This window comes from Agelaius phoeniceus, chromosome 6 (genome assembly GCF_051311805.1).
Source record: "Agelaius phoeniceus isolate bAgePho1 chromosome 6, bAgePho1.hap1, whole genome shotgun sequence".
NCBI classification, from domain to species: Eukaryota; Metazoa; Chordata; class Aves; order Passeriformes; family Icteridae; genus Agelaius; species Agelaius phoeniceus.
In genome coordinates, this window is record NC_135270.1 from 6,530,951 (window position 1) to 6,553,378 (window position 22,428).

Here is a 22,428-nt window from a genome sequence, read left to right on the forward strand (position 1 = left end):
CAGTGGTTTGCAAGTTGAATGTGACTGTACAGTTTTAAATTATTGCAAGAAGAGCAGGAGCCATGCTGGGTTATATTTGAAAATGACTGAAGCCTAGATGATGTGTAAAGAATGTCTCTGCTTTGCACAGCAGTTCAGCAGCCACGTCTGTCTTGGTGTATTTAAAGAAAGAAAAAGAATTCCCATCCTAAAAGAGGCCACAAAAGTTTAGAAACTCAGATATCTTAAGTCTTAATGACCTGGAATTATTAGTAGGAGGACATAATTTGTTTTCCATGTGATTGACAGAACATGAATTGCTAAGCTTCAATTAAAGCAAAAGGGAGGCATCTAATCATTAGCATCTCACTAATGGTGAAAGAGCAAAGTAGATTTTTGAACCTTATTTCCCAGAGGTTTTAAAGTCAGGTTTGATAAATACCAGTTAGGAAGGACTTGGACATGACACATATTTGCCTTGAAATGGGGCTGAAAAAATAAATGGCTTCTTAAGACCTGTTTCAGACATATTTTCTGTGACTGTAGAATTCAGTGGGAGCTCTGCTGAAATATAGCAGCAAAGTCAGTGATGCCTGGTGCAGGCTGCCCTAGAGCAGAGGCTGGGCAGAGCTAAAGAATCAAGCAGGGATTGATTCAAAGCATCTCCTCCATGGATCCACCTTGGGCAGCACCAGAACCCAGCCAGGCCTGCACCCAAGATGAACCAAAATGGCCCCAAAATGCACCAGCGCTCCCGGGCTCTCTCCCTTGGATCAGTTCTGCTCCATTTGCATCTTGCAGTTCATTGTCCCATTCCAGCTTTAGCCCCTGCAGTCCCACCCTGCTTGTTTTTCTCTCTGCAGCCCACGGGGTTTGTGCTCTTGGGCTGAGATTGGGATCATTTGTCCTTGGTGCCCAGCTGGAGCAGGAATTGTTTTGTCTCCCTGCTCTGTGCACAGAGCTCACCATCCCTGAATGTGAAGCTCAGACCCACACACTAAAGCAGCACAGAATGTGAAAAATATAAAAGCTAAAACCTGAGTCTTCATCAGTAACCCCTAAACAGTAAAAGAAACACCATTTTCTGTTATTTTCACTACTTTAGTCTCCTTCTATATGAAACTCTCCCATCACCACTTTTTGGCTTCCAGTTTCCTGGATAACAGAGAAGTAGTTGCCTTTGTAGCCAATGCTGCTTCCAAGTGACATCAACTTGCACCAATATTGTGGCTGCTGCTGGGATAATGGACAGCTTGCTTTTTCTCCTCACACAATCGTAAATGGATTTAAAAGATGGCAAACAAGTGTCAAATAATTCTGTCTCATCATTAAACAAAGATTCAAAGATAACAAGATTGAGATAAGGAAATATTACATTTCACATCTGACTTCTTGCTCTTGAGAGCATGCTGAATATAGAGTTAACTTAAATAAATGAAAAGAATAAAATATTTGCATAATTATATTCTGGAGATCATTGTTGTTTAGCCTGTTGAAGTCTCCTGGAACACACGAGTACATTGCTTTGTGAACCTGCTATTCCCAATTTCACCAATTTAATCTACACCAGATCTCATTAATACTACCAGTAAGTAGGAGAAATACTGTCTGATGTACTTGGAGATTAATTATGCTTGTGGCAGTCTCTCCTTTATAGGAGAAGGCAGCTCATTCCAACAATAGCAATTCTTTCTGAGTTCACTTCAATGACATTATGATAGAATGCAATTTTGGGAATATTGCAAATGTGAATTTCAGTGGCTGGAAGCTATTTTGTTTTAATGAGGTACGAAGTAACACACCTCAAATGCACTGCAGCTTCCACCTCTGGCTTGGGAAAGGATTACGGAGACCATGAACGTGATTAAATTTAATACTGGTGTAATTCACCTAATGCTAAAGCTAAATTTAGGTAATTGCTCTATTTTATTTATGCTGATGACCCCAAAATAGTTTGTTTCTGCCAAATTATACCTTATTAAGGTTCAGTATCTAGTTTTATTTTATTATAACTCTGATCTCTATTGTTAATAGGGAGAGCTTGATGTTGTATTTCAGGAAGGAGAAAGCACAGTTCAATTTCGTGTGATCCAAGGCAAAACCCATCACTTTGCCAGGAAGCTGAAAAAGGAGGGAGTGGTGGCTATAATAGTGGCTGTAATTTTTAGAAAGATCTTGCCTGTACCCTAGAATTTTCCCTGTTATGCCCTGCTATGGAAGACTAGCACACCCTTTTCCAAATCTAGTGCAAATCTTGCTTTTTCCTGCTCTCTGGGGGAATGATGTCACTAAATAAACAGAAACAACAGAGGAAGGAGAAAAAGATAGTTAGAGACAAGTTGAAGAAAAAGGGAGAAATTACCAGAGGCAAATGTCTGTAAGAATGGGGTATTCTCTGTAGAGAAATTGGAGAGTTTTTCCAGTTATATGTCTTGGTTTCATAAGGACTACAAATGAGACACCAAATATGTATTTCCAGCCAAATAGTGGATCTGTACATCTTCCCTCTATTGAAACCTGTCCAGATCCTCTGGAAAAGGATAACTAAAGAAGAATGTATCACATATTTTAAATATACCCTATATATTTAAATTGCTTGTTAATAGAAACTGCAGAATAATCATGAATACTTTTCAATCTTAGCACTATATTTATCAGAGACCCTGATCTCCAGTCCTGTGTGAACACTGGCCTTAATTTCTGTGCAGCTGAGCTGGAGTGCAACTTTTTGGGAACAGTTCCTTTGATTGCTTAGTTTGGAACTCGAGTTCCTCAGAAGGTATTTGACAGAAAAGGCAGGATAAACTCCATGGAGTTGTGACCATGTTGTGTCCCCAGCAGCTCTGGCTGAAGAGCTGCTGCCTGTAATTTTGTGCCCCTTCTCCTTTGGCAGGCATCTGCCAAAACTGCTTCTCCTGGATGCTGTTCTCTCCCTGGGAATGGGTTCTGCCTGCTCCTCTCTGGTAAAAAACTTCTTTTTTGACAACAGGAACCTGCCAGAGCTAACAGTGTTCCCTCTCAGCCCATCAGCCTCTCTTATTGAGCAGAATTCTGTTTCAGGTCTGCCCTGGATGTCAAGTGGATTCTCTGACTTGTGTTATTGGTGTTTCTCTGACAGCTCAGGCAGCTCCAGTAACATGTTTTTATCCCCAGGGTATTTTATATCTTCACCTAAAACCATGAGATTGTTAAACAAGTTTTCTTACTGAGACTAGATCTTGTTTACCAACATTTTAAAGTGTTTTTTTCTTCATTTGGACCAAGTATGATCAGAGTTAACAATGATTTCCTAGTTTATTTTTACACCTGGCCATCCAGGGGACAGGTGAGAGGGAGTTTTATGGGTGTGAGGAAAAGCTTCTCCACCAAAAGGGCTATCAAGCACTGGGAAAGGCTGCCCAGGGAGTGGAACCACCATCTCTGGTTGTATTTAAAAGATGTGGATGGGGCCATGGTTAAGTGGTGGTCTTGGCAGTGCTGGTTTACTGGTTGGACTCAATGGCCTTTGAGCTTTTTGCCAGCTAAAATGATTCTGTGGTTCTCTAGAACCTCATTTATTCTAACTGCTTCCTTGAAAATACATCTTAAACTAAGGCATCCTAAAATGGAGCAGTGGTGTGCTTTGCTGAGTTAATTGAATGCTATTTTCTGATGTGAGTCTTTGAATCCCTGAATTTCATAAAAAATTACCTACGAGGTGGTGGAACAAATTGAACAAATGGGACTGAGGCTGGCAGTCTGAACTGCTCACTGAGAGCAGAGCTTACAGGTTTGCTGTAGTGTCATCCAGAAAGGTCAGACTCCTTCAACAAATTTTATGTTCATAAAGCCAGCTGCCAACTTGAGCAGTCAGGCCATTTTATAAGAGAAAAGATATGCTAAAATAGAGGTGATCTAAATATAGGAATTTTTTCCCCCCTATATACTATTCATAGCAGGAACTGGTATGAATATTGTTTGTTCAGAAACCCACTTACCCTTTAATATATTTTTATCTGCACATGGTTGCCAGTGTTGCTGTTTGCAGCCCGTAACTGTTTGTGCCTCTTCATCTGCATTTTGTGTGTGGTCTTTTCAATTTCTTTTCAGCCAACCCTTGCATCATCTTTAGTCCAGGCTCAGGACCAAAGGGAAGACGCAAACAACCAACTCACAGACGTAGCTGCAATACCATGCTGGCTTTTGGGAACAGCAGATATCAATTTCTGGGCATGTAGTTCATGCAGTCTTCACAGAAATTATTGAACAGGGCTCCTGCTGGTAGGAAATAAATAATGTGAGAATTAAAGCTTGCTCCAGACTTCTCTGAGTGCAGTTGGTGATGGGATGAGGGGGAAAAACGTGCTATTTTTTATTAGCCATTATAAAGAAGCTGTTCTGCTGCTACAACACCATATCAGGCCCCTTGCTTTTATAGAATAAAGTGAAACACAACAAATTGGGAAAAAATCTTTAGTGTGGGTTTGGATCGTTGCTGAATTGGGACCACAAAAAAGATTTACTTCACAATAGGCTGAAAAGCTTATAGGGAGCCATCACTTGGAACATTTATTAAGAACACATTTTTAATCCAGTGCAATTATTAGCTTCAAGTGTGACTGTAAGAAGTACGAAATCATTGATGCTGCAATAAAAGATGAGAATTTCTTTCCAGAAGACATGTTTTGACACATTTTGCTATGTGTTCTGACACTAAGTGATGAGTTGGAAGCACTGCTGGGCATAAAGCAGCAAGGCAGAGTGAAGAGAAGAACTTTGCAGTGGAATAATCTGTTACCAGAGCAGATAACACTAGGGAGGCCTGACTTTTCTCACTTTAAAAAAAAAAAAAAAGAAAGGAAAACAATACCCAGAAGTTCAAATATTCTCAAACTTTCTTCAAAAACCACTGATTGCTTTGTTTGTTTCTTTTAGCTCTTGAGTTTTAAGGGATCTTTCTTAGGTTTGGATTCAAGGTGGCTGTAAAAATGAGTGGCAAATAGAAAGCACGTTTTAAATCCTATTTTCTGTAGAACATTATATCTTCCTCACTGTGTCTGTAATGTCAAGCTCTGTGTCAGTGAAATCTGGCACCACTTGGAAGCCAATCCTGCTTCCACTGGAGCTCAAGAAAAATTTCTTCCTTTGTGGAGATGAAACTTAATCTTTCCATAGAGTATTTAATTTTCATATTAAATTTGGAGCTTTTTCTTTTCATTCTTCATTAACTATCATTTTCACCTGGGCTCAGAAATTGCATGAGCTGAAGAAACCATATGTTTGGGATTACATTTTAGTAAAACTTTTCTAATTTGTCAAAACCTCTTTGAACTAGCTTTCTGGCATGCTCCTCTGTAAATATTTGAAATGAGATATTTGTGTGCCAAAGAACTGAGGGAATTCAGTTTACTGTGGAATATGTGAAATGTCTCTTGAATAATTTATCATAAAGCAACCTAATTAGGCCTTTATTAAGCTTTAATTTGATGCTTTAAAATTAAACAGCAAGAATGGTGCAGTAAAATGCTTTTAATTCCATATGTAGTGGAGGGTATATCAGCTACCCTATGAACCCATTCCTTGCAGGGGCAGCTCAAGTGCTGCCAGAAGTTTTATTCAATAAGTTTGTAAGACTGTGGTTTTTTTTTTTTTCAGTTCTTCTCTACAATTTCAGCTCAACTTGAAAATCTCTGTGGGGCATTACCATGCAGAGTGCACACATAAAAAGAGGCTTTCAGAGGGGGAGTATCCACACCTGCAAAAAACAAATTTTCTGCAGTAAACTGGAACTATTTGAAGCATTTATGGAGAGATGTGTGCTTTAAATAAGAAAAAGCCACATAATTTTTTAAAATTATTATTTAGTCCATAGCCTTAAAAGGTATCTTCACCCCGCTAAGAAATGCTGCTTTTCCAAGGAGCAGAACCATCCACCCAACAGGTACAGCTGGGTGGGCATGCACAGAATTGATGTAGTCAGGAAAAATGGGATGCAAATTACAGATGCAGAGCTACAAGATGCCTGTGTTTATCTGGGATGAGGTGTGGGAAGTCTCCCCATCACCTGAGAGGCATCCCACAGGAATTGTAGGAGATTTTTGCCTGCGGAATGCTTCACAATTAGAGCAGTTATTTAAATGCAAAGACTTAAAAGGCAAAAATGTATTGTCAGACTTGACTCCAGAAATTTGAGGTGTGTTTGGTTATGGCAACACAGACAGCAGCTCTTCAGCATCATGGAAGAGCCACAAACTTGCATTAAAATGCACTTAAGGTTTTGCCTGTCTTGCCCTCCTCCAAGTTTCATCAAATGCTTGTTTATTTCTTTTGTCGTTGTTATATTGTTATTTTATTTACATACTTATTATTATTTAATGCTTTTTATCTTATTTATTTTTATCTGAGTGGACCCTCTTCCTCCTCAAAACTGCTGTTCCCACACTTAGCTAGGAAAGTTGGGAAAAAAAAGTTAATAAAATATTTTGAATGAGAGTTTGAAAGCTGCTCAAAGGATTTGGGAGCAGAGAACATTTGCATGGGACATACTCATAACTGATTTTGAGGGTGTATTTTGGAGGGCAGTACTTTCCTGCAGTCTCATATTTACAATGAATTAGACAAAATAAAAAGTGTGATTCCAAATCCATGCAAAACAGGATACATTATAGTCATATCCTTTCAATTTTGGATTTGGGTAGTTGGCATGCTTTCAAAGGCTAGATCTGCCTTAATTGTTTGTCTGGCTTGTCTGCCCATAGATTATTTTTGTGGCCTCTTTCTTAACGTGTTTCTGTACAGGCTTCAAGATCTCTCTGGTCCAGAGATTCTCTTATGGGTTGTTTTGCTTAGACAGCTGGAGGCTAAATTCAGGTTTTAAGAGAGAACACAAAATTGTGCAAATGTGCTTTCAAAATATCTGGGAATGAACACACCGTCTAGAAAAGCAAAGAGGGCTATTTTTCACATTTACTGTTTCATGAGAAACAGTTAGTGTTTTTATAGATAAATCAGTGACTAGAGAAATTAGTTACAAATCTCTTTTTCCCGTAACAGAACAGGGAAAAAAAAAAAGCTCAGAAAAATACAGCCAGCAGTAAGAGATATGTGATTTAAAAAAATAAAAATAAAATTTCAACCATGCCTACCAGTTGGTTTTGTGAAAGCTAAGAACAAATACTTCAAATTCAGGTAGCTCAGGCAGTTGGAACAACCCTCTGAATCTTTAAGTGCCAAAGTAATCTTCACAAAACCTTTGAGATTTTCCCATTAGTGGAAAAAAGCCTCTGCTCCAAATTACAGCTTCTAAGAAAATGGTCTGCTGCCAGGACTTCACACAGGAAAATAACCAGCCCTGGAATTGAAACAGATCTTTTCTTTTCAAGGAGCCTGGAAACCAGAACAAGCCGTGCTCATTGGCTTTGAGAGGATCCCCCCTGTGACCCCAGCAGCCTCTGCTGGCTGTGTGCTGACAGATATTATGCAAGTGCTGTGTGCTCTCTCATTGCAGGTCCTGAATGCCTTCAAATGTGCGCAAGATTTATCTGAGGCTCAAAATAGAGACCAAATTTGTCTTCTGCTGGCAGAAGTGCTGCTCTTGCTTCTGAGCCTACGTTAATTCTGAGCAGAGACTTCCCAGCTCAGAACATTTGTGAATCTCCCTTTCAAATACTTCTGCCTTAGGTTGTTGAGAGAAGTTGGAGACTGAGGCTTGCTGAGTCTTTGGTGTGCAAAACCTTGAATGCTAAAAGAGAAAAAGCTAAATCGTGGTAGAAGCAAGATATCCAGGCAGATCTGGAAGAAGATTAGCAGTCAGACTGAGCCAGGTGTGCTTGTTTCACTCCCCATGTGTGCTGCCAATGTATTAAACACTGAATTCTGCATTTCAGAATGAGAACATGAATGTTGTAGTTGAGATGGAGAGAATACAAAGCAACTCTCCATTTTCAGAAGTCTTCAAGCCTGTTTTTATTATAGCATGAATGCTTTTTATTCATTCTTAAAAAACTCCTGAGTTTACACTTTACTCATAGGTCAGGAAAGACAAAGTGCTCATTTGGAATAGGCAGTTGCAGGTTTCTCTTCTTTATCCTTCTTTCTTTCTTGGTTTCCATGTCAATGACCTTGGTAGAAAATTCTTTCAGGGGTAAACATACTCTTTCAGGAAAATTCTTTCAGGGGTAAAACAAATTTTTTCAGGATTCTCTTATCAGACTTCTCTGTGGCTCACAGAAGTCACTGTAAAACCTCTCCCACACACAAATTGTGTTGAGCCACTGTCCTACAGCTTTTTCTTAACACCAATTTTACACAGCAGAAGCAGAAAGGGCAGGAGGTGCTCAGTGGGAGATTAAGACATTCCTGACACTTGGAATTGCAAAAGCCCCCCCCCCCCCCACAAATGAGGAGCTTTGGGGCAGGAAAACTCAAACTCCTGTGTCACTGTCATATTTTCTGGAAAGATCCTCTTTGCCAAGATTTCTTCTCCTGGGAAGCTGGGAAGCCTCAGAGAAAAATGAAAACAATAATTATCTGATTGCTTCTCCTGTGTTTTTCTGCTTTGAAATGTGGTTTGGAGGTTGTTTATCCAACAGGTGATTCTTTCGTTGGTTTCATGTGAAATGTTTTTACTTAATGACCAATCACTCGTTCATCAGGCTGTGTCGGGACTCTGGAAAGAGTCACAAGTTTTTCATTATTTTCTTGTTAAGCCTTTTGCAAGTATCCTTTCTCTGTTCTTTAGTATAGCATAATTAATATAATATAATATAATATAATATAATATAATATAATATAATATAATATAATATAATATAATATAAATCAGCCTTTGAAGAACATGGAATCAGATTCATTCCTTCCTGCCACAAGGGACCCCAGAAAATACCACACTCCTGGATCATGATGGGATAAAACTTGTTCTCTGGGTGGGATCCTGATTAATCTGCTCAAAATTAGCTTTTACATCTTTCTCTTTTGGTAACTCATTTTGTGTGCAGTATAGGCATATTTGTAGTAGCTGCCTCAGGGTATTCATTAGGAAATGCATATTTGTTTGTTTGTTTGTTTTTAGTATTCAATTTTTTTTTTGTTGTTTACAGTTTTCCAGCTCTTGTAATTGCAGCTCTCAAAGCTGGCTGTATACCATTAGACCATGAGACATTTTTTCACCATCTTTACTCCAGAATCTGTAATTTTTAATTATCATTTGCAGGGAAGGACAAGAAAGAAAACACAGTTTAAGGTTTTTTTCCTAAAAAATGATTCAAGGAATGAAATATACTTGAAAACCTAAGAGAAAATAAAATTGGATTTGAAGAACTTTGGCATTTTTTTCCAAAGTTTTGGGGGCACAGGATATATTAAAAATATGAAGAAAGGCCTAATATTCAGAGACAGGGAGATGGTCAGAAGTTTATGGGAATAATGTCCCTGTGTACAGTATGAAGGCCTTTGCAATATTGAAATTTCTTAGTGTAATTCCATAGAACCAAGTTTTACACAGACTTCAGTGCCTGATTTTCCATGAAACATTTTATTTGAGTTATCTTTTCAGACAAAATTACTTATTATCCTAGGTGTTTCTCCCTTCTAATCTTGCCTACAGAGAAAATCCAGATAATAGCTTATCTTAATACTATCAGGTTATGCATGAAAACTATTTCTTATAATTTAAATATGTTTGAATATCAGTACTTATTGTAAGTGCAGCTTTCAGTTCTCTTGTAAAAGCAGATTTTTAAGAATTTTGTTTTTTAAAGTTAGCCTGCTTTGACATTAGAGCTGACAAGGAAGATGTAGCAAAGATCAGCTAGGGAGGAGAAGGGGATTTTGTGTCTTTGTGCACTTTGGAGGAGTGAGGGAAAGTGGAGCAGATGCAGCCTACTTGGAAGAGAAAATAAAGAAGTTTATTAGAAAAGTTAGTTCCCTCCAGCTCTGGTTGTGTAACCCTGATGAGACTCAGCTGTACACTGGCCTTGTCATGCACATCATCCAGCCTTCCTTAGCCCAATGTTGATTAAGAACTGAAATATTTAACAATTTTAATTCTGAAAAATAAATTGCAGTAGGCAGTTCACGTCGGGTACGAGCCTCTTTTATAGTCATGGGGTAATTCTCCATGGTGGAACAACTCTGAAATACATGGGTCCTCAGGCTTTCCTTTGGGATATTGACTCCTACCTGGCTGTTTAAAAATAGCACCCAGTAGGGTAACTTGGCAAAATTTGTGGCAAGCACTGCTGGTCAGTAACCCCAGCAAAAAAAGGACAGAGATGTGCAAAGCTGACCCTTCCTTAAGTGTACTGCAAACACTAAAATAGTCACTTGCTGCTCAAGTCCAACATCGTTGAAGAAAAACAATTTAAAATATATCAGTATATGGTTAGGAGCTATAAACTGCCTCCCCCCAAATCTAAAATGACATAAAATCCTGTTCTGATCTCTCTTTACCACAGTGATGTTGCAGAGCAGCACCACTGACCCATGGATTGTACCTGACAGTGTTTTCATTGCCACTGAGGCCACCAGACTTGCTGGGAACTGGAAATCTCCAAAGCCAGGAAGAGAGAACAAATAAACTGGGAATCTCCAAAGCCAGGGAAGAGAGAACAAATAAACTGTGAATCTCCAAAGCCAGGTAGGAGAGAACAAATAACCACAATGTCTCCAGCACAGTATGAAAATAGATATGAATGTGTGCATATGCTCAGCACTAATGTTTCTCTTACTGTTACTGAGCTTGACAGAGTTGTTTATTACTGCTGAAAACTCCTATTGTGAGCAATTAAAGAGAAGGTCTTTGCCAAATGTAACTGAACTGGATTTTCCACACCTGACAATCTGCTAGAGTCTTTGGGTTTGGTTTGTTTGGGGTTTTTTTGGTTGGTTGTTTGTTTCTGAGGCTAAACTTGGTAACCTTGCTGTTCTTGTGGCACTGAGGAGGGAGGAGAGATGCAGGTGAAAAAGGGACAGAAGAGGAAGAGAGAATTAATTGAACAGTGTCTAGATGAAGTCACTGATTGTCACATTCACATTTTCTGGAAAAATCCCTCGGCCCAGGATTTCTCTCCTGGGAAGCTGAGAAGCCTCAGAGAAAAAGGAAAACAATAATTATCTGATTTGCTTCTCCTGTGTTGTGCTCATGTGGAATGTGGTTGGAGATTGTTTACCCACAGGTGATTGTTTCATTGGATTCTGCTGTGAGTTGTTTTCACTCAGTGGCCAATCAGGCCAAGCTGTGTCAGGGCTCTAGAAAGAGTCACAAGTTTTCATTATTATCTTTTTAGCCTTCTGTAAGTATCCTTTCTGTATTCTTGAGTATAGTGTGGTATTCTTTAATATAATAGAGTATCTTAAAATAATAAAAAATAATAAACTTCTGAACGAGCTAACTTCACAAACACCAGAATAAGAAGTTCTTTGCCTGTGCATGGGTGTTTTGTATCTGCTGGCATGCTTTGTCTCAAGTTTTTTCTCCAGACAGGGCATAAGTTCTCTTTCCTGGAAGCACTTGGAGTTTTTAAAAAGGCAGAAGTGTGCTCTGAAGCTTTTCTCTCAGTGGAATATGCAATGTGATAACATAAAGATCTCTCTCCTCTTCCCATCTGTTTAGTGTCACAAAACTTGTGGGAACATACTATCTCTGAGTCCATATCCCTCTGTCAAATTTTGTTAAAATCGAGGAATGTGTTCTAAAGCTATTGGAGGAGATAAACAGTGTGAAGTTAGGATCCAGATTTCCTTAGGATCAAGGGGAAAAAAGAAAAAAAAAAAAAAACAATGTTCCATATTTCTGTGGCAGAAAAGCAGTTTTACAGCATTAGAAAAATTCCCTGCTAGGTTTACAGCATCTGTGAATTATGTTAATGCTGGGTTTGTCTCCCTGGCCTTTTGTTCAGGTGGAACAATGTGGTGTTTGCTACCTGGGCTTCAGGAGCTGCTCTTGAGACATTCTGGGTAATGGTAACTCTTGTCACATCATCGGCATTTGGGGGAAAAAGGAAACATTGAGTAGTAGTCCCACTTTCCTGGTCTCTGATGGCTAAACTGGAGATGCCACCATAAGTACTTACATAAAAAAACCCATTTTGTTTATTGCTTTTTTCTTTTCCAGGTAAAATATTGAAGCTGAAAATGCAGTCATACAGGGAACCAAAACATGCAAAATATGAAGTCACTCTGTTCATTGGTTTGGTCTCTCTGTTTAATAGTTATAGATTTTGCTTTGAAAATTAGCATTTTAAAATCTTTGCTCTTAAGAAGCTGTTGCACCATGAGAATGGTTAGCTGCTGGGGAAAATTAATAAATGAAGGTGGCTTAGGCAATGCCATTGAGCACAATTTCCAACCTCCACAGTTTTGGTTTGGCTTGGTGCTGCTGTGTCTCAGTTTCACTAATTTTGTAGTGATTGTATCTTTTCTCCATTAAAAGACTGCATTCTCTTTCTTATTATATTTTCACAATTCAGTAAATTTGAGGTGTTTTTTTCCTTTTCTTTCCTTGCTCAACCTACCAGGAGCTTCTTCACAAACCTGAATTAGGCAGTAGCTGAAGTCACCCATCAGATGAAGTCACTCATGGAGCTGCACATGAAGGGTGAAGGTTTCCCTCTGTCCCCAAACTCCAGGTGGGGATGTGTGGCTGCTTGGCCACTGCTAATGGAATCCCTGCCTTGGTTTTCCACTGCTGGAAGTGATCCATTGCTCTGCTGCAAATGTTTTGCCAGATATAATTTCCCTTCTCTTCCTAAGGAAGCAACAGTGGCTTTTTAACAATGCAAATGAAGATCATCAGCATAATGATAGTTCTCTCAGCATTTGAAAAATTACATGTGTTTGATTTTTTTTTTACAATTATAATGAAAGTATGAATAGATCTTAATAACACTAGATGACAGTTCTTTCTATATTCCAGACAAAAAAGACCTCCAATATTTTATAGATATTTTTTTCCTCCTGGATTCTAAATTCCCCAAAGATAATAATTTAAAAGAAACATGTAAAATTGTACACATTGAATGATTTTTTCCTCTTTCTTGAAAGCTGGATAAATAATCTTGGCAATTGTTTTGGAACTTGAATTTTGTGAACTACTGTGGCTCAGTGTCAGCCATCATTTATACAAAGGTTCAGTTTTGGAAAATACTTCATTGTAAGGAATTTTTCCTGTAAGAAAACCACTGAGGACATAGAATGTGTTTTAAATTGATTGCTGTATTTTCCCAAGATCTCTGGCCTGAGGACTGATAGCCAGGACATTTTGATTTATCATGTTTCATACACCCAAGGGACAAATCCTCTTCAAGAGCTATGCAATCCTTAGTGTAATTAAAGAACAAACACTAGAAAAATATTAAAGAACAGAACTCCAAAACCACACTCTAAAGCCAGAGGTTGCTGAGGTGCATTTAAAGAAACAGAGGTGCATCAGCCACTGATACAAATGTCCTGAAATATTTATTTAAAAAATAACTGCATTAGTAATTTGGATTGTGCTTTCTCACCTTAGAAAGATGCTGATGCTGCTTCTCTTTGCACAACAGTATTCTCAGCAGAGGAAAATGCTATTGTGCAATAAACTTTTTTCTCCTTTGAGGCACTGCAATGTTTCTCTCAGCTTAATAAATGTTTGTCTTTTCCAATGGCTAATGTTAGTTATTCCATGGATGCAGGTCTTTGGGAACAGCCTGCTCCAGTGTAGATACCGGAGGAGATTCCAGCAGCTCCTTACAGAAGCCACCCCAGTAGCCCCTTCTGCTGCCTTAACCTTGCCATGCAAACCCAAACCAGATTTCCAGAATAGAATTCCCAGCTTTCATGAGTTCTTTATTGAAAAGCTTTCACTCCTTGCTCAGAAAGAATTAAAAAAACATCTTAGAGGGTTAGCTTGGGTTAGCTCCACTTCTGTGGCACTTCAGAATGCACTGTCAAACTGAATTTTGTCAGTTCTCTGCCCTTGGTGACATCTAGCAATGGACTTGAAGATTTGTCATATTTTCAACCCATTAACAAATGTCCTCTCCCCCTGTACTTATAAATTGTGTTGGCTCCAGTGAGTTCACCTTATTAGAGTGTTTGCTTATCCTCTAATAAGGATAATTTTCATGTGCACATCCTCTCTCCATCTTATTCATCATCTGCAGTCTGTGGCTTTTCTAGTCACTAATCAGAGCCAGCAGAGGTTTGGTAATGTGTGGGGTTTTATTGCACTGCTGGAGCTGCAGCAGCACTCAGTTGCTGCAGTCAGTGATTTATCTGAGCAGGTGGTGCCAATTTCTCTGTTGTTTCTACCTGCAAACTATTGGAAATCAATGGTGTGTCTCGACCCTTTTGTGGATAACACTGATTGTCTTGTCTGTAAAAGCTGCTTTTGTTTGTCTCTGCCTCGGGACCAGATGGGCCATTCTGTCTCAGATGAGATGTTTGGATTTTTGGAGGCATTTCAGATCCAATTTTCCAGTGTTTGAGGATCCTTTTTTTATGCAATATCATTATTTTTTTCCCATAATTTTTTCATTATAAATAGCAGAGTACCCAAAGAAACTAACCTAAAGCACCTTTTCTTCTGCTCTGATAGAGAACTGATTTGCACCAAGACTGACTGACTGTTTAATCTGAAATTAGTCACAAAGTTCTCATGAATCTTTATTGGAAAACGTCTTTCTCACGTTTTTGTCAAGCTCAGTAGCCCCCAGGTTTCCTCAGTGCTATCTGGGTTAACTCATGTAGGGGAGAGTAGCAAAGCAAAATGCTTCAGCAGAGCAGCTGCTCCTGAATTAGCTTGTCAGGACCTAAAAAGGTAACCTCTGTCTGCAGCGGTACAGAGGAGCCACCCTGAAATCCCCTGCAGCTGTAGAAGGTTTCACAGCTTTACCCATTCTGCATGAAAATCAAAGACAATTTAAATTGTGTTATTAAATTAAATTAAAGACAAAAGGGGCAAAAACAGGTCTAAGTGTGTGTGTGTGAGTGCAAGTAAGTTTGTGGTGGAGTGTGAGGAGGAAAAAGAGTTGTGAATAAAGAAGATATTTATAATTTCAATGCTCATTTTAGATCAGGAGAGTTAGCAGAGCTTTGTGTGACCCAGGTTTCTAAGCAGTTTTCCATAAGGGTGAAACCTGGAGGATGTTGATGGATTGGTGGGAATGTGCTGCTCCACAAAGTGCACAGTGGAAGGTCCACAGAGCCAGTTAAATTGCAAAAGCTGACAAATTGTTTGCAGCATGTTTGCTGCTGCGACAAGACCTGTGCTGCTTGCTTGAAATGGCAAAACAAACAAGTGGCCAGGTTCTCTGCTGTGCAGGGCGGGCTTTGAGGGAAAGGAATTGACATTGCCAACTCTCCTGGTCTAAAATGAGCACTGAAATTAAAAATATCTTTTTTATTCACAACTCTTTTTCCTCCTCACACTCCACCACAAATTTACTTTCACTCTCACACACACACACACTTACACCCATTTTTGCCCCTTTTCTCTTTAATTTAATTTAATTTAATAAGACAATTGTGCTGGCTGTGATAGCACCCTGTGAGGTGGAGATGGAGTGTGCTTAGCCAGCTGTTTAACAGGAACATGAAACCTTGTCTGGGTGAAAAATGCTGATGCTTTTATTGATAGGGCTCAGTAAACTGTAAAGTAGATGCTGCCATCCATTTTCAGTGCCATAAATGCACACCTCAGCTCAGTTAGTTTAAATCTGTGCTGCACTAATCTCTATTTCATTTCCCCAAACTTGTTTCAGCTAGTTTGAGTTTTTCAGCTACTCCCCTCAGATCTTTGGGGCAAATTTTAATACTATGCAGTATTTCAGTTTTTGAGGGTAGATTAAATATTGGTTTTAGCATTAGAAAACAGAACCAGAGCTGCAGAAGGAATATTCTACAAAGATACTCTTTCAAAGTGATTTATCTGACACACAGAGTTTGTGCTGAAGAAATCATGGCCAAAGAAACAACAAGATGCCAGCAAAATCCCAGGCAGTGAATTCAGCTGGAATGTGATTGTTGTCCTTACAACGTGACACTGTGGACATGAAAAGCAGCAGTGGGTTCAAGAAGGGATTAAGTAAATTAATTAAGGATGGGATTGCTAAACCATCTCCTGAATTCTGGGAAGTAGATTTTGTTACCATTTCTGTCTCTGGATGGTTCTACAACCAGAGAAACCGAACACAATCTCTTGGATCTTCCTGAGAACGTGGTTAAATTGCTTTGGACCTGCAAATAAAATAATGTAGATAGCTGAAGCTGTCAGCAACTGCAAAACCATTTTACAGAAATTATTTGACACACCTGACCTTTATTTGTCAGAATATTGACTTGGACACAAAAGACTTTCAAACACTGGTCAGAAGTTCAGTGTGATTTTATTTATAGATGATTGTGGGTTTCAAAGAAAGAGAGACATTATTTTGGCAAAAAAAGACTTAAAATTTTAATTGGGAAGATAATAAAGTAAACAATATTTAAAATGAGGAATACTTTATCTGTCTGTTTTGAAGCATTATGAATTACTGTAAAAGCAAAGAATAGATAAATAGGTAAAATGAAAACTTCACTCACTGGGGTTTTTCTTTAGGTTTTCCATAACATGGAACAGCTTACATAGAGAAATTCTATTTTCTTTAACCAGGTTTATGGTTAAAGAAAAATGCTTATACCAGCTTGTATAAGAGACAAATATGAGAATGGCTCTTAAACCAAAATCTTTAATCAGCATTGTAATTGTCATCATTATTATATTGATATGTGTGATATCAAACCATCAAACATTTTATTAGTTCCAGGGTTGGTTTCACTGGGCTTCTTTTTCTGAAGAAAATTCCTTCAGCTGCTGGATTTGGCCGAAGAGCCCTGGTGCTTTTTCCAGAACTATTCACCTCAAATCATCTCTGGGAGGTGTTCTAAGCCCTTTGGCTGGAGATTCTCTCTCTCTTTGAAGCTGCTCAGTTTTGTATAAATATTTAAATATTGACTGGAAAAGCTGTTGGCACTCAGGTGCTGCCCCTGCCAGCCCAGTGCCCTGACTCCAAAGCTATAAACTCATTTTCAATGCTCTCTATTTGTCCCAATGAATATTTCAGAGTTTCATGTAAAATTGAAGAGTAAGAAGAGAACTGACTTTGGGAGATCTCTTGCAGCATGGAAATAACGTTCCTGCTGGCCTGGGAAAGAGGGACAATGTGAAGTTCATCGTGGGGACATTAAATACAAAAGGTGAATTTAAGCAAGAGTCATCTCACACCCCACAGAAGAGTCACAACTTTTTTTCAGCTCAGCTCTAAGGGAGTTTCTTGCTGCTCTTTGTGTTTTAATTTTTATTTTTTTTTGCCAAGTCCCCTTGGGATTACTTTTATTTTTTTCCAGAATAACAAAATGAAATGCTTGTTGATTTGTTGGAAACATTTTAGTGCAAATTCAAGAAAGAAGATTTCTTTTATTTGGAGACTGTTACTCTCACATTATGGACTGATGTCCTGTTGCCTTGCAACCTGCTATTGAAAACTGTCCCCAAGCCAAGCACCAAGAGCAGAAGAAATGAGAATTTATAGCATATAAATTATATATATTGTAATATATAGTGTATAAATTCATAACTACAGTAGGGTATTTCCATGCCAAATAATATCTTGTGTGTGTATGAAATTATAAAAGAAAATTAGGTAAATGAAAATACTGTTCAAATTTTCATGTGTGATCACAAAAGCATAGTATTAAGCATTAAAGTGTTTTTCAGTAACTTTTAATTTCTCCATTTCCAGTGTTCTGCCAAAGCTGTCCACAGTGTTTTGTTCCAGTCCTGTGATACATAGAAAAATAGAGACAAGAGGATTAAAAGTTGAAAAATTGAATCATAGCTTTAGCTAAATATCAAGAAATAACTCTTGGGAAAATTGAGTAGGAGGTGTTTTTTAAGGTGTTTTTTAAGTTTTGAATTTAAAAACCGAATCAAATCTTTAGGTCATCTGTAATTTGACAGCAGCTATTTGCATGTATCCCTATATACAGACAGATGTGTTTACAGATAGGAACAACTTCCTGGGTCCTTTTTCCTGTTACTATCTTGCATTTGGGAAAATCAGCATTTTTCAGTTTTTTAAGCTTTTTATCTGCTTTTATTTTCAAGTTAGTGAAGTGAATTCTTCTAAGAGGAAAGACAAATTTACAAAGGAGAAAACCCCAAAACCATTCATAAGAACTAAGAATTCTGAGATTATACTTGAAAGTGTATTTTGAACAGGGACCTCATTTCAAGAAGAAAATTTGCCTCATGAGTGCCTGTTACCTCTTTTGGAATACACTGACTATTTTTTTCCTGAAGTGAACTAATAAATGTTTGTCTTTCTCAGCTCTGTCCAGCTAAATCAAGCTCACTACTTTTCCCTCTTCCCTGGAGAAATCTGAGGAAGAAAAGTGTATTCTGCAGAGCTGCTCCCAACCCTGGTTAGCTGGAGGTGAGAAATTCTGCACAATTCATGCTGAGCCTGGTGAGGTTAACTGGGAAGCAGTTTATTTTACTGAGAAATAATGTGTTTAAAATGGACTTTCCCAGCTCTCTATGCTCACGAGTGGCTGCATACAAAACTCAGAGGTGGATTTTTTCCATTTCTTTGGACTCCTTGTAGCCCTCTCTACCTGGACAGATGGGTGTAAAAATCAACTGATGGCACTTTGCACACTGAGCATGGACTGGATGACACTTTTTAAACAATTGTGTAAAAGCACATTTGGTGTAATTTTGTCCCCTGAATGTAATAAAGTGTAGAGGAGCACTGACATATGTATAAGATGCCATCAATAAGACTAAATGGTGACTTCTTAAAAGCAATTTTAATTGCTTATAGTTGCAAACAGTTTAAATATTGCACTCACCTCCACATCCAATAAATGCACTAATTATTTTTTTCACTAATCAAGGAAAGGTATTATTGAAAATACTCCAATATATAAATATTTACAAACAATTCAGATCTAATTCAATCTGACTAATTTCCTTGAGGTGCTTTTGTGGTTTCTTGCTGTGTTCTTTAATTGAACACAGTCGTAGGAGAGGAAACTCCAGAATTCTTTACCTCCCATGTAGCACAACTTTGTTCTGCCTTTTAAATTTCTTGTCTAAAAAGTAGTGTCCAAGAATATTACAGAGTGAGAAGAGGTGATGGGAGTACTGGAAAGCATGGTGCTTTTCCAGTTGGGATGTTTGGGAATGCTAAAGAAGAAAAATTGTTATTTTACCCTGATGCTGGAATATTGTTTGGCATCTGGTAAGCTCTGTCCAGTCATCTCTATTTAGGTACATTAAATATCCAGTGACTTGTCTCTTTACAAACTGTAGGCAGGTTAACTCTTTTTGCTGGAGATGCTTTGATCTGGTCCTCCAAGCAGTTTCAGAGGAAGCAGGAGGCACGGGAGCCCTGCTCAGCCTGGCTGAGGCAGATCCTGCTTCAAAGTCTGGAAAACCTCAAGGAGAAATGTTTTCTGTCCAACAGAACATTTTTCTGCCTGCTAACAGCCAATTTGGGTGAATCTGCTGTGTGCTCCAGCTCCCAGAAACAGACAGCAGATGTGTTTCAGGGAGAGAAAGAAACTCTCCTTTGAAAAGCTGTTTTCATCTCCTGTGCATGTTTCGCCCACGGGCTCAGGTTTGGAAACAAGTGAGCACAGCTTTTCCTCAATGCAGCCTTAGATGGTTTCTTCTGAGAGGTGACAACTACACCTACACCAGCCAGAATTACTATTTAATGTCCCTTATAACCTGTCCTCATTCAGCTCTCTTTCACTGCTGCAAGCTCCTCTTCAACTCCTTCTCATGTCACTGGAAGCAGAATTTTGTCCTGCTGCCTGCAGTGGTGACACCTACAAAATAAACATCTGCTGTTTCAGAATGTTTAGGTTTACTATACCCTTTGAGGTATTTTACAGTAATAAAGCTAGAGGTATTTTACAGTAATAAAGCTAATGATTTTCTGTACTAAAGGCCCACATTTGAATGGCTGAATGCTTCAATGCTTTGATTCTGAATGCAGAATCTTGGAAAGGCCTGTGTGCAGAGTAAACCACTTAGAGGTGAGCAACAAGATGTGTGATATCAAACCATCAGCTGTTTTCCACTTTCCTGCAAGATTTTGCCAATGAAACTGCTCTGTAACTGCTCAGTGATGCATCATGCCTGAAAATGCTGTGTAATTCCTGAATTTAGCCATATCTACTGCAAGTGCCTCCTTTTCCATGATAGATTATGAGTTTATACCAGCATTGAACTCTTAAGGGAGATGCACAGTGAGGTAAACAACCCTCAACTTCTCATTTATTAAAATGTCCCCATTGCATCCTTCCCATGCGTATTCTGAAGAGATCAGCTCACTTTAGCTGGCAGTAGACTCAGTAACATTTTTTCCCTGCTATAGTTTTACTCTAGGTCAAAAAATGTGCATTTGAAGAACATTCATTACCAAGAGTTCAACATTCAAGAGCAGTCTTAAAACGGAAAGATGTTGTGCATGAAAAAGAAAAATGAAGGGATAAATTAAAAAAAAAAAGTAAGTAGTGCACCTTAAGATCTAAAATAAATAATTGCTTTTCTTTTGCTTTATGTGCAAGAAATGTAAAACCACTTCTTTTGAGGTTGTCAATTAGTGCATTGTACCTTTCTGTGTGAACATTTGTAGACAGAAAGTTGCTACAGTTCCTGATGGGTTGTACGTGGCTCTGAATCATGCAGCACAGTCAATATTGGTCCTGCAAATCATAGCAATAAATTGAGACTGTCTAGGCAGTATAAAGAGAAAGAGAGGACATTCTCTCATAATCAAAAGGGGTTTTTTTGATTATGAGCCTTTTTGCCTCCTCTTTCATTAACCAAGGCACTTCATCTAGCTCTGGTTTTTCTCTTCTGGGATAGGGGCAGTGTGATTATACCTTGTTTTCTCACTAGTTCTTATTTTTGAATTGGCAAAATTCAGTTTTGCTTACATTATTGAGAGCTGTTGAACTGGCTCTGAAAAGAGCAGATTGCTGTACAGTTATTTCTGAATTGGTGTAAAAGCATTCTAGTTTTTCTGTTAAATATTTATGTGCTATTGCTACTAATTTGAGGCTTAAAACACATTTTGAATAGGTTTTTTTCCTTCTTTTAAAGATATTTAGATAATTTCATGACATATCTCTATGGCCAAGAAATAAGATAATCTTCTGTTTTTTATTCTATCGCATTTTAAATACATTAGATTAAACTGTGTTTAGCCTCTATTCTCTATGCATTATATAAATCAATATAGGTCATAATCTGATTAATGGGTATCTAAATGTTCTTGTTAGGCTCATTTACATATTAAACCAAAAATCTGCCTTAAAAAACTTTTGTAACTATTCAAACAAAGATATGTGATTAATGCCACTTCTTGTAGCCTCAGTGCTCAGCTTGGCAAAGGTTATTTATGGGATTAATTAAATCAGCAATGTGCTATTTGCCATGTGTCTGCCATAAAAATAAACTGCTAAAAAGCTCCAAAGAGCACAGAATGCCTGTGGCAAAACCTCAGTCTAAGCAGACAGCCTGATCTCATTTCCAAGTGATCTTTCCACCCTTCTAAAGGGGAAGGCACATTTCTGTTGTACAGTGAGTTCTGTCCTAGCTCCTGTGGTTTGAAAATGAACCAGCACACAGCTCAGGGTGTGGGATCAGTGTGGATTTAATTGAGTTGCTCAAAGGTTTTCACTGAGAGGAAAATTTAGATTCTAATTAAAGTATATCAGCTAACTGGACTCTTCATTTTTCCTGGACAGTACTTCAGAGTTCTTCTCTGCCTGACAACATGCTGCAGAGCACTCTGCTGAAATGAAAAAGCACTTCTAATTTAGTGTGGCAACTTTCTTATGCAAAGTGCTGCCGAGTTCTGGGAAGCTTTAATATTCATATTTTTTTGCTTTGTACTTCACAGGTTTTAATCTGATAGCAACACATCAGTGGAAATGAGATTTAAGGGTTGTTAGAGAACCAGGTGTGTCTCTTTTATGAACTATATGAAAAATAAACCTGTGCATACACTAGATTTTTGTCAAGACATTCTGTAAACAAAGACATCTTTAGTGTATATAAAATGATTTTTGAATTACAATTTCCAGCATCTTCAATAGGATCATGCATTGAGATTGTACACCTTTTATGAGCAGCAATTTACAGTGACATTGTGGCTTGTAAGGGAGGACAGAAACCTGCCACAAGCCTGCCATCCATTGAGATCATGCTTTCACTCTAGAATGGCTTAAAATCCCACACAGAGTGATGAATGTTATTATCAGAATGAATTTATTTCCTCACATCCATTAAGGACCTAAGGCTCTTGCAAGGTCTTGGCAGAATAGTTTGGGCTCGAGCTCCTGATTGTTCAAGCCTTTAGTTCTTCCTTCTTTCATCTTAATGTAATGAGACTCACCATTATTCCTGCACTTTTACAAGACTTTGGGGGACTC

General features: G+C 38.3%; 1 long non-coding RNA gene across 1 annotated transcript in view; it reads left to right on the forward strand.

The window, feature by feature from the left end:
• LOC143694261 (uncharacterized) overlaps positions 1-17,150 on the forward strand; it is a 28,624-nt gene extending 11,474 nt beyond the window's left edge. The window contains exons 2-3 of the long non-coding RNA XR_013182605.1: positions 10,413-10,594; positions 17,040-17,150. This is a non-coding gene — a long non-coding RNA (uncharacterized LOC143694261). The remainder of the gene's footprint in view (positions 1-10,412; positions 10,595-17,039) is intronic.
• The last annotated feature ends 5,278 nt before the right edge of the window (positions 17,151-22,428 follow it).